At 41.3% G+C, this 10,055-nt stretch overlaps 1 pseudogene across 1 annotated transcript in view; it reads right to left on the bottom strand.

Moving 5' to 3' along the window:
• Window positions 1–1,103: 1,103 nt before the first annotated feature.
• The window catches only part of LOC149034143 (eIF-2-alpha kinase GCN2-like), a 21,444-nt pseudogene continuing 12,492 nt past the window's right edge, over window positions 1,104–10,055 (bottom strand). The window contains exons 13-19 of the transcript XR_016182940.1: window positions 9,762–9,790; window positions 5,904–6,133; window positions 5,180–5,389; window positions 4,570–4,935; window positions 2,736–4,263; window positions 2,290–2,601; window positions 1,104–1,623 (exon numbers count right to left, since the gene is read on the bottom strand). The product of XR_016182940.1 is annotated as an eIF-2-alpha kinase GCN2-like (transcript). The remainder of the gene's footprint in view (window positions 1,624–2,289; window positions 2,602–2,735; window positions 4,264–4,569; window positions 4,936–5,179; window positions 5,390–5,903; window positions 6,134–9,761; window positions 9,791–10,055) is intronic.

Here is a 10,055-nt window from a genome sequence, read left to right as displayed (position 1 = left end):
TTGAATTTTGCAATCTCGACTTTCGATTCCAGAAAAATGAAAAGCTAAACAACTCTAAAAAGATTTCGTTCTAGATTTTTATACTTTTAGAGTCATTAATAAGTTTGTATCCACAGCCTCCAGATAAGAAATTTAAAATTTCCATCAGCTGTAGTTCTTTTAGTGTTTAATACATGTATTCAATCGCCTCATTTCACGTGAAAAAGGCATGTAGGAAAACACTGAGTGTCGAGAAACAGCCAAGTTAAGGCTAATGTGTTTACCATGTTTAAATATTTATAATCAGGGCCACTCGTTCAGGAGACCTTTTTTCTTCCATCGAAGCACTCCCACGACCGCCCTTTCGATTTCCGGTTTCTACTCCGTCACTTCAACGGCAGATACAACTCAATCCTACCTGCAGTCTTCAACATCAGCAACAGCTGGTCACCCTATCGTTACGAAATGCCTTTTGAACTAAAAAGCTGAAAAAGTGCTACCAGTGAAACCAGGAATTTTCCGTTAAGGAACCATTCAAAGAGGTCATCCGACATGCTGACAGGCGAGTTAGACGGTTGAGGCCTGACGGCAACATGTAATGCAGCCCAGAATTTGCGTTTACATATTACCACTATGATATAAACCACATCGCCCCCCCCCCCCCCCCCCATAAAAAAAACAAAACAAAACACAACAAAAATCGAAAAAACAGTCTTTAATGGAGTAGTGTATATGTCAGCGAAAAGAGAACCTGAACTCAGAGCAAGAGAGCATTATCATAATCGCAGGACTCTTAGTAATCTCTCTCTTTTAAGTATCTCAGGTACGCGTCGTATGACCCACACCAGTGCGTTATTAGAGTCAGTAGTTGTAAACGCGGGCTATTTTTCGACCACGGCTAGGCGGGTTACCTCACCTACCTGGGGTCCCCCACCTCCATGTAAACAGGCCCTAAGCAAAGCTGCGTATTTCTCGAATCGTAAGAATGGAGCAGACGTAAGACGTCGTAAGACGTCCTTGACGAGATTGTATCAAATTTCAAAATGAGCGAGACACAGAGTTAGTACAGGAGGCTTTCACCGACTCTGACTGTCACAAACTGATTTTAACCAAAAGCACACAACGTTGAAGAATTATTACTTTATCATTCATTCATCCATCTCTTAAACTGTAATACAAAACTATTACTTTTAAAGTCTTCAATACTGGCTTTTTCTACGGTTCTAGTAACGACGTACATTGAACATCATTTTGCACATTTAGCATTCTGTAATAATAGCTACCATTACATAAGTTGCGTGACTTATGTAACTGTATACCAACACGAGGATTGCGTGACCCATCCTGCGCTAATCTAACGAGTGGCACAAAAGTGCAGCTTTGACAAAAGGGTGTATATTCGTAGAAAAATTTCAACTAGAAAAATATTTCGACCACTTCATCTTTTACACTATAGACGAACACTACTGGTTCTTTCTTGGATACTTTAAGGTCCCGAGTGTCGTTGCAAACGCGCCCAAGGTATTTCTTGTAACGCGGGGTTTTATCCGCAATGGTCGCAACGCTAGCATCAAATGCGCCCTGACTTGCATCCAGATCAAGCATTACGGACATGTCGCGCAAAACAACACCAGGCAGGTCAACCTGAGAGAAAAGGAGACAGATGAGGGAAAGTAACCACGTATCATTGCGTGGCGTTTTTAGTAGCATCTTTTGAGCTCTTCAGAGTTGAATTTTCTTAAAAGACGTCTACCTTTATATTGACAAAATGTCAAAACATTTTCAAATTTGGCGCTCCTGTTGTAATCACCTCTAGCAAGGTGATTATAGCGAGAAGTAACGTGATACTCGACCAATCAGAGTTTAAGAACAACAACAACAACAACAACAACAACAAGAAAATATAATATGGTTTTATCAAATGAGTTGATAGAGTAAATTAGTCACCGTGAAGAGTCTCTGAGAGTTTCATCAGCTTTAGAAACTCTTTATTACTCAACTCAGTTGATAAATCCAAATCATGTTGTAATAACCCCCACAATCCCCCCCCCCAACCCCTCGCACCGACGCAGCACCGCAGTTTCTCTATAAACTTACCTTCTTAAAACAGTTCATCTATGGGATGTTACGCAATGCTCGCTCTGAAAGAGGGTTGCGTGACATCCAAAACATTGGCTGCGATGGAAACTACACGTCGCACAGCACAGCATATAACAGGAGTACCGTTCCCAACCGTAAATCCAACGTAAAAGTACAATTTAAAGTCAAACATCAAATCAACACTTAAAACGACATACTCCCCAGACTCACCGCAATAACTTCCACGGCATTCTTAGAACTGATGTGAGTCAGAAGAGGTTTAATCTTGGACATCATCAAGCTTTCGTATCTCCGCTTTGTGTTCCAAGCCCACTTCTCCTGGGTGTTAAATGAGACCTTCATTTCTGGAACAACTGTGGAACTCGTCTCGTTACCGCTCTGCGTGTTGGCCCCTTTATTACCCAACGGCGCGGAGGACTCAGTCGGTTCAGGCCTTGTAGAGAACTTCGCTTGAAGATGGGCCACAAGTTCAGCTCTCTGTACGCGAGACTCGGTGAACTTTCCTTTGTCAAAAGATCGCACCTGCGAGATAAGTGACTTAACAGTGACTACAGGCATTTTTTTAAACATTAACAACAGAATATGGATGGAAGGACAAGCTTATTGAAAAACTATATATGAAAACGAAATGCGACAATTTTTTTCAATTCACTCACTCTCACATGTCCAGCATCTTGTTCTTTCAAAACCACTATATTTTGAATTCCGCTTTGTTTACAAAACTCTTGTTGCTCCTCCAGAGATACCATGTCTTTTGAATCATAACAGATATTTGCTTTGATCCCACATTCCCACAAATCGTGTGCAATACGCATGCGCTCGGTCTGCATTGGGTTACGCCCAGCTGAACAAACCATGACATCATAAGGACACAGATAAGTAACGTCTTCTTCTTCCAAAACAGCGGCTACAATTTTTTCAATCGCGATGCTGACACCCACCGCTCCGGAGGAGGGGTTAGTAGCTTCTCTTTCCCGGCGGAATTGATTTATCATCTTATCGTATCGTCCTCCAGCGGCCAGAGTATCAACGCCCCCTCGCTTCCGTTTCTGCCTATTTGCGGCTACAAACTGGAAAATCAAACCTGAGAAATGCTGGTGGTTATAAACCATAGATGTCTTGACTTTCACAGGAAGATCAATCTTGAATGTTTGAGCATGCTGCGTGATGGCTTCTAGATCGTGTAGAACTTGCCGCGTTGACTGGCCAACCGAAGATTTTCGCTTCATGGTATCAATCAGATGCTCGCGTAATTTATTTACAGGGCCTTCGAAGTTGAGGAACTCCCCAAGCGCCGTCGCTGCGTGATCGCTTAAATGTAAGCTCTCAACAAACGTATTGATCTGAACATTTCGGTCACTCTCGCAACGAATTTCTTTCAGAATTGCCAACAATTCAGCCTGTCGCTCATCCGATATACCTACAGAAGTCAGATAACAATTCAAAAGACCTGCATGATTCATCCTGATGTAATAATTACGGGAACCAAGCGAAGGAAACTTATTTATTATCTCGAATACCGCAAACAAAACCTCGGCATCGGGCGCAAGGTCTTCCGGCGAGCTTGTGACTATATCGAATACACACTCGTAAAGTTCCTTAGGATGGGCGCCCAGAATCTTCGTGTCACGATACACGCATCCGATGTCAAACCTTTTCATGTTCACGACCCCATTTCGCGCAATATAACGCGCAAACGGAATCCTGAGATCGTAAGGGAGCGTAATAAGCTTGCCACTGTGGTCCATAATGCTAACAGCTAATTCCAGCTGTTCAAATAACTTCGTGCGTGGCATAAGAAGTGATGTTTTCAACTGTAACGCGCTGTGTCTCAAAAACACAGATTTCAAGCTTTCGTGAACCATCTGCTGCACGAGGATAGCATGTGGTGAAACCTGTCCCGTGTAAACGTCAAGATCGTAAATGAGGTCTTGAATTAAAGAGACTTTCTGCGAGAACATGGCCTTCATCATACGCTGGTAGCGAGTAGAGTTCGTAGACGCGAGCGTATGTTTGAGCACTTCGTCCAACTGACCATCTTCAATCTTAGAAGGGACATACTGGCTTTGAAGAAGTTCTTGTGAGGTAGGGCGCTCCTCAGGGGTATGTTTGAGGAGCCACTTCGACGATGATTTCCTTAGCGAGGCCCTTGTAGTCAAAGTCAGTCGGGAAGATGATCCCTTCCTAATTAGGAAACGAGTTGATGAAAAGCGTTATCAATGTTCTGAAATGAAAAGACCGACGACTTTGTCGCCCCTCAAGGCTTGACTAAAAACTTGGAATATTGTTTAGCATAATGCTACTTCCTTTTCAATTTAGGCTCAGGAAAGTGAATATAAAAAAAAGTGAGGAGCATCTTCACGTTAAAACATTTGAAAGTAGATCACAAGAACGCCCTTTTGGCTATTTTGATCCCTCCTAGTGGGCGAGAAAATTGCAAATTTCTTCCGTTCTTACATGCGTGTAGTGCACGGGTAAACATGCGCTTACCGTTCGAAGATTTCCCAAAACTTTAACCCTCTCCATAGAAGTTGTGAAAGGCTTGTAACACATCTCAAAGAAGATAATCCCCAAACTATACAAGTCAACCTTTTGACTGTACTTCATTCGACCGCCAAACCGTTTTCCCACCTCCGGAGCCGTGTACAGCGTCGAACCAACCTCGCCTGCCATACTCTCTTCACAGCTTGGGTTCATCTTAGGAGACTGGCCATTAGCAATAGAATCTGGGTCGTCAGTGCCCATTTCTCCGTGTATCATGCCGTGGGTGGTTACGAGGCCAAAGTCGCCTATTTTGATGCGGCCGAGAGAATCTAGGAACAAGTTTACGGGCTTAAGATCCCGGTGAACAATGCCCTGTTCAACGAAAAAAAAAGAGGGAGATAAAGAAAGAAAGCGTTATGTTCTCCGTTTTTCCCCGTACGTGGAACAGCGAAACATCTGAGTCACCCACGTTCTGATCTGCTATCACTGTTCTAACAAGAACCAATGTTGATTTTGGTAATCGACTCGTTCATAAAGGACAATTAATTAAACATTGCTCTAGCTTAAGAAAATCTTAGTAGATTACATTAAGGCAGACTAAGCGCTTGTGCATGACCTGAGTGTGAACGTGTACCAGGCCCTCGACGATCTCTCTAAAAAGTCTCCAAACTGGCTCCTTATCTTCATGCAAGCCCCCGTCAATAAGGTTCCTTAAGGTGCTCTTCTCACAGTATTCCATCTGGATGTACAGGTACTGTCCCACCTGTTCTCTACTGGACTTGCTTCCAGTCTCCCGCCATTCCGTTCCTTCATCAGAATCTTCGGACTTCAAGAAAGAAGAAAAAAAAGGAACGAGGCTGGTGTATGTTTGTTCCCGAGCATCCTGTAACGTTGTGATCACGTACCTCAGCTAATGTATTCTGAGCATGTAACAATTGCTAAAACGTATCCTGCAATGAATACTCTTAAACTTCTGTTAGCCCCCTGTTTTTGTATTGTTTTTTTTTTCAGTCAGCTAATGAGAATTCAAAGCAGAGTGGACTACAGGTGTATGTCAACTGAAATATGTTTTCATACCAGCGTTTGTCATGGAAGCTCGACAAAAGTATTTCGAGTAGTTTATCAAGAAAACCTAGGAATATTCTAAACCACCATGTCCCAAACAACTTTCACATTTCTTCATTTCTTGTGTAGTCACCCTTATCGGACGGAACGACAAGGTTACAGAAGTAAAGCATCAACACAGATTTCTCTCTTACTTAGCAGTTACCTGACGGAAAATCGCCACGACTAAAAAGTCAATTTTTTGTGATTAATATTTTTTTTCAAGACCACCTTACCTCTGTATCTGACAGATCTCCACACTGAGGAACCAAAGCTTCAACATTTCCTCTAAACACCACCCCTTCAGATGACTCAGACTTGCTATTAAAGAATGACACACTGTGAATCTCAGATGGTGTTAATTTACTTGGACAACAAATCGATTCATGCGAGTCACTTGAAGACGAATCTGATTCATTGTTCTTTCCTTTCTCGTCGTCTTGCCACCGGGAGTCTTCAACGTCCTCTGCGCTTTCGATCCAGGAATCGAAATATCTACAGAAGGGAAAATGTGACTAGAAGTAAGGCAGCGTGAACCGCAAGTTGTAAGCGGGTCAGACTCGTCCCTCGGAGGTTCTGCATTTGAGTCTTGCTGTAATAAATATCTGTTAAATTTGTTTTTTAGTAGTTTCAAGCTAAACTCTTCGACAATAGCCAACCAACAGCCAACTGGTTTACCCGCTGCCTGATGGGGGTTTTTAACAGTCATGCTAAATTTGATTTGGGTAGTCTGTTTTCGATAATTAGCGTGGAATGCTGGTAGACTGGCAAGAGAGCTAAGTGTTCTCCCATTAAAATACAGCTGTACTGGATTAGTACATTACATATCAGTTTTAAGAGAGTGTCTCTGTAAGAGCGGTCTGGTCGATTTTGCTTGAGACACGGATTTCGCTCGTTTCTCGTGTGTTGTAATACATTCATGTACCTATACTAAAACCACAATCAGTTTGATCGGATCTCTTTATTTTTCAGAGTTTTACGGAAATTAAATTTCACTCGAGCGAAGGCTTGTCGTGACACTTTTCAAGACTTTAATTTCATACAACTTTGGAGGACAATTTACAAAAAACTACGGAACCCAGCAAAAAACAAATACCACAGCCATGTATATTAACTCTATCTTATCTATCGAGGCGACTTTCGCAAACATCACGTGTCAATCAAGGAAACAGGAAGACTTGAATGACACCTTATCGGTTCGCCTAAATCAAACACGCCAAAACCGATCAAATTCAAGGTAAATTTTTGAAAAAGTGAGGCGTTCTTAACTGATCCAACTAACATAGCTAGGAAGTAGGTGCCATAGAAAAGATAACTACAGAAAAAAACTTTGCGGCCCGACCTTTACGAGAACTTTATAACTCCGTGAACTTACCTAATTTTCGGCAATCTCCACGTTTGGCCGCCATTTTGAGGGACTTGTCAACATGAAGCGTAACCGATATAAATCAAGCAGGTTAATCTAAAACCGTCAGAAATATATAAGAAAGCAATTCAAATGAACTTTTCTTTCAATTCAAGCGGCAAAATTTGAAATTGTTCATTAAACTTACCATCCCCATGCGACCATTTATTCCAACAATACAAACACTACAACTTTCTGAATTCCCCTCGTCGATTCCACCGCAAGAAATAACCTGTGCCACCCAAGCTTCGACTCGAATGTGAAGTACGAATCAAATAACATAACTGCTTCATCTTCGCGACAATATCACGCTGGTATTTTGATTTTCCGATCGACAAGAACGGCGATCAAGAATCGATCGGTTTGTTTACCTCGTAAATTTGACCGCTGACCAGCTGCTGAACAGTACGGTTCAGTAGCGAGGAGCGGGGTGAAGGGTGGATGCGGGCAGATTATCAGAAGGTTTTTGGGAACATTCGATAAACATTAGGATTCTCAGTCTTAATGCGAAGGCATACTTCGTGTTGCAGACAACTTTTGTTTTACTTAATATTCTTTTTTTATTTCAAATACACTTCGTTCCAAATAGGACTAGCATCAGTTCATAGATTTAAAAACAAATCTTTACTACGTAAATAAATGTGTTTAGATAATCGAGATAACCATTGAACCTCTTATATCGCACCGGAAATAACGTGTCTTGTCTTTGCCCAACTCTGAGAGCGTGGAGCGGCGAAGACGCGAGATACGAGTCTCGCGTCTCGCGGATTCACCATGCTCACAGGATACGCGTGACCTCACTATCTTTAAGAAAAATAAGAGACTACTCGAAGTCTGTATTCCGTTCAACCATTTTATAAGAGTGACACGAGTCTTTCAATTGAATGAGAAAGTCACAAACCCATTCTTTACCTCACGAGCGTAACCACTGACCACTCACGAATTACAGTAGGCTTCTCCTTTGACGCGGAAATTGAAATCGTATCGAATATACAAAGTTATAATGAGTTCCTTTAGACCTCCTGAACTTGTATCGCGTTGGAAACAATTACAAGTACAGGAAGAAGTCGTTCACAAGCGAGACGTTCATTATGTCTCAGGACTGCTTTTTGAATAGCAAAGATGGAAAAAACTTTGGTTCTTTAAGTGGTTTGGTACGACTGTCTGAATGCAATGACGAAGTAAAACATCATTTGATAAGCTGCCACCTGTCTAAAGAGGTTTTTAAGTGAGTCTAATCTTCGAATTTGAAGTAAGCTAATCTTGGCAAGGATTGGCCTATTTCACCTCGCTCAGGAGGATAAACAAAAAAATGTGGATTTGCTATAGGCATCGCCACACTCTGGGGAAGTTTTGAAGAAGTGCAAAGGTAACACGTCAGTATCCTGATCATGATGGTGTCAGGAAGCGTATCCAAGGCAGAGATGTAATTACCTTGCATATGTCTCAGGACGTTCAAAAGCTGTTTGGAGTTATTATTCCAGTTGAATCAGGTGGTCTTCAGTAACATTTTCTATTATCTATTTTTGTCACGTGACATATCTGCTCGAAAAGAGAAGAAATTCTTTATTAGATGAAGGGTACTTAAGTACACATCACGTTGAAAAAAATAGATCTATGTGTAAGTGCTTTTCATCACAGATAGAAATATGTACAAAGTTGCTCGGTTGATAATCAATAATGTTTTTGTAGAAGATCAAATCACCTGACAACGCAATCTACTTACTCATGCGTACGGTTCACAATTATTTGCGGTCAGTTTTCCTCAGTTTGCATGATTCTCATTAACCGATATGATTAAATTTGCAGACTAAAACACCCCTTATTTGATTAAGAATAATAAAAGTAAACAGTGCATGTCGGTTTTTAATTCCTGATGGATGCTACTGGGCTTTACTTTAACTGAGAAATTTGCAATCGCTTACCTCAGCTCACTGTGTCCCATGCTGTAAGGAGCACAAGAAAAAAGTTGATGATGGTGAGTCTTGGCTGAGACAAGAAGAATCAGAGAAGAATCTACGGTCCTCAGAAACGCCACTTTTAAACACGAGACAACTAAGGTAAATTGAATGAATTGTTATTTGTTTTATTTAAAACTATCGTTCAGATTATAAGATACGCGAAAAACTCTCCCAACCGATTTTTTCCTACATTCTGTTAATCAAAAGTTTCAATAATTATAAAGGCTTTCTTGTTGATCGTCTTAATAGTAACAGTTTCCAGGATCCAAGGGGAGCAAAAGAGAGAACAATTTTCTGTGTAGCTAGGTAAGGCGACATGCCGGCTTTATACTTCTTCCGGCGTGATAACGATAATGATGACAACAATGGGCAAAAAGCACCGTTCGCTAATGATGACGATTATCATAGTTATTAACAATTCTCAGTTATAGTCCTGAAAAAAATCTCAAGGGGTCCTTTGAACCATCCTCTTAATCTCGCCAGAAGTCAAAGTTGCCTAAACTCATTCTAAGGTTCGTGCGATTTTACGACGAATTTTCAATTCCGGTGCGTTGCACGCGCGACTTTTGATACAAAAAACCTGCACGCGCCATAACTTAAAAGAACGTATATTAAAGTTCACACGGCAACCAGGTGCACAATCAGACATAGTTTGATGCTACACTGGTTTGCAGATTTAATGAATGTAACCGAAGAAGTTACAATTCATAGACCCAACGTTTCGACACTCCTGTCTAGTGCCTTCATCAGGGGTGATCTAAACGCTGCAACAAGAGGTCCTTTTATATGATCATTAATTAGCGGCCTTTTTTCTGACGCATTGCCGCAGAAATAACATCATCGACATTATTCTATTCCTTGCAATGACTGTGACAACGAATACATCGGACAGACCAAACGCCAGTTTGGTACACGGTTAAAAGAGCACCAAAAAGCGGTTTTTCTTTGCAAAAAGGAAAATTCAGCTTTATCGGAGCATACTTGCCTAACCAACCATACAATTGGGTGGGATAATTCTAAGA

Source organism: Pocillopora damicornis, chromosome 14 (genome assembly GCF_964200805.1).
Source record: "Pocillopora damicornis chromosome 14, jaPocDami1.2, whole genome shotgun sequence".
Classification (NCBI taxonomy): domain Eukaryota; kingdom Metazoa; phylum Cnidaria; class Anthozoa; order Scleractinia; family Pocilloporidae; genus Pocillopora; species Pocillopora damicornis.
Note: the sequence above shows the minus strand (reverse complement) of the source record. Positions and strands in the feature narration are given on the sequence as shown.